General features: G+C 31.2%; 1 long non-coding RNA gene across 1 annotated transcript; it reads right to left on the reverse strand.

Annotated features, from left to right (window-relative positions):
* Positions 1-205: 205 nt before the first annotated feature.
* On the reverse strand, positions 206-2,235 carry LOC107786760 (uncharacterized). The gene is made up of 2 exons (XR_001648223.2): positions 2,004-2,235; positions 206-458 (listed from the first exon to the last, which is right to left on the reverse strand). It is a non-coding gene; the product is annotated as an uncharacterized LOC107786760 (long non-coding RNA).
* Positions 2,236-2,793: the final 558 nt, after the last annotated feature.

Genomic DNA, 2,793 nt, shown 5'->3' on the forward strand with positions numbered 1-2,793 from the left:
ATCAATCATAGCGCCAAATGCGAGTCCCTATGGCCACATTTTCTAAACGTGGTAATTTTGTGTACGCTGTAAAATCATTTTTAAAATATTTATATTTGCCACAATTGTATATTTTAAGAAATTTTAGTTGCCTACATTAAATTATGTATTCACATATGCTTCAAGCATATACATTATGATCTAAAGCATTAAATTAGATAATAAGTAACAGAATAAAAATAGGTCAATTGCATGTACTTGAAATAAATTTCAACAAAGAAATATAATTTGTGTAGTATTGCCCATACTAATAATGCACTACTTCAAGTTCACTAGCAATAAACGCTACAAAATAAAATTTATTCATATAAGTATCAATAATAATAAACATCACAATTCTTCAAAAAGTCTTCCTCTTTCACTTCAATATGTCAAATTGATTTGTGGTCACCACTTTCAGTTGCATCAGCCGCATTTTCCTACACATTCAAAATAAAATTAAAAATTAAAAAAAAAAACACTAAAATATAGCATGGAGAAAACTTTGCCTAGACTGATAACCCACAAAGTTGATACGAAAGCATGACGCTCCACCTTCTCTATAGAAGCAGTCAATTGAGTTTTGAACGAATTAGCTCCTTGGTAATGGCTTAATCTATAGATAGAAAACCCTATGATGGGAAACTACCACGCTAGGTTTGGAGAGAGATGGAACCGATTATATAATAGGGGAAGCATATGCAAGCTTTTTCTTTCAATAGCCGGCCAAATGACTGCAGGATCATCGGTCTACTCTACCTCAATTCATCATTTTGGACCTTATACAAAAGGTTTTTCCGTACTAACTCGTTATACCTATACCGCAGTTGAAGCACCTAAAGGAGAGTTTGGTGTCTTTCTTACGCTTTTAGAGCAATAAATCTAGTGAAAATTTCTCATTGTAATGAATGAATAAAGGCAAAAGGAGATTAAGAAGTACTTAAATTCCGAATGTAACTGTGGATTTCCCTCTATCAGGAACTTGATATTTTTTATGTTTGTTTGAATGCATAGCAGTAGTATGTAGATGTGAAAAGGGCAAGAATCATTGAATATCTTCATAAACTTGTATAAACAGAGTCTCAAACCCAATCAAGAAACTAATAAAGTATCTATAACCCAACTAGAGAAATCCAAGGATGATTCGAGAATCGATTGTTGAAGACGTGACAGCCACAAAGAAATGTTATGTGCATGAATCCTATCACAGAATTCACAACATACCATCTTCATGTAGCCTTAATTCTTCTTCAGCTAAATGATAAATTTTCTTCAATAGACCTTAGAGTTTTTTTACGCTTTTCGCCTTTGATAACACTGATTGTCTATAAGACAAGAAAATTGATTGATCCTCCATGAAAACAGTCCTAATATTTTAATCTATGACAATCTGCTGCAAAACGACAACAGATAAGCAAATTCTTGTACAAGAAGAGGTGCAGACGTCAAATTCAAGTAGCTTTTGGATATTCAATTTAAAACATCAAGCCATTTTATATAACTTTTTATAGTCCTCTTCACCTCTTTGTATTATTAGCATATATATACCAACAATCTGATACTACATACCAATAAATGGGGGAAAGAAACAGATATAGAAAATAAGTTAAAGTACATGATTAATTCCATGATTTGAGAATACAAAAAAGCAATTCAAGTTGTAAAAGTCAGTAAAAGATTTAATCTTTTTCCATAATATAGGTTCAAAACATCATATATATATATATATATATATATATATATATATATATATATATATATATATAAGAAACATAATGAGATTTGTTATATCCAATTAACAACTGCTTAATTTCTTGCTCAAAACTCTTGCAATTAGCAAAAGAAAACAGTTTAAGCATAAATGCCATCACTTTTTTCCTATCAATATTGAGTGAGAAACAAAAAGAAATAACTTTCTTCTTTAAAAAATAATTTTTCCTTTATTTTTTCCACCTTATATATCAAAAATGTAAATTTGTACTTACTTTCCATTGTATCTCAAATCCGGTGCTTATGATTTGGAGGAGAATACATCTCAGATTCTAAGCAACTACTTGTAAGTTTCTGAGCTATCTTCCACATGGATTTTTTATCCCTAGACTAGAAATGAAGTTTCCTTTAGCAATTATGCTCAAAATTGCAATTTCACTCAGGTTTCCCATTTCAAGGTTCTTACTAACAAATTTCACAACAATTATGCAAAATTGACCCCTTGTCCTTTTTATGTTTTTAAGTAAAAGAAAAGTAGAAAATAGAGAGCGATAGAGTTTTAATTAACTTTTTTGGTTCTCACTCGTTGCCCGGGATCCACATTGAGACCCTGACTAAATTCGGATTCACACCGACAAATTTCATATTGGGGAATAAAGCGCTCCCTAACAAAGGTGACTCCATACTTAGGGACTCGAACCCGAGACCTCTGGTTGATGATGGAGGAATACTTATCACTCCACCACAATATTTATTGTTGAGTTTCAAATTTTCAATGAAGTAATTTTTTTTACTGTTAATATGTATTTTTTGTAAAAGCGAATCCAAAATTTAATGAACTAGCTATTATTTATTTAAATTTTATAAATATTTTAATAGATACCAAAATTTTAAGCAGTAGCTATTGAGTTAACGTATATTCCATAACATTTAATTAAAATTATTAGTCCGCGCACACACACCACGAGTTTTTTGAAGTTGATGGCAAAATTGACAGCAGTGAAGCAAATTGAAGCAACGTGTCCTCCACCAGGTCATGATAACCAGTTAACCACCACGAAACTT

This window comes from Nicotiana tabacum, chromosome 24 (assembly GCF_000715075.1).
Source record: "Nicotiana tabacum cultivar K326 chromosome 24, ASM71507v2, whole genome shotgun sequence".
NCBI lineage: Eukaryota > Viridiplantae > Streptophyta > Magnoliopsida > Solanales > Solanaceae > Nicotiana > Nicotiana tabacum.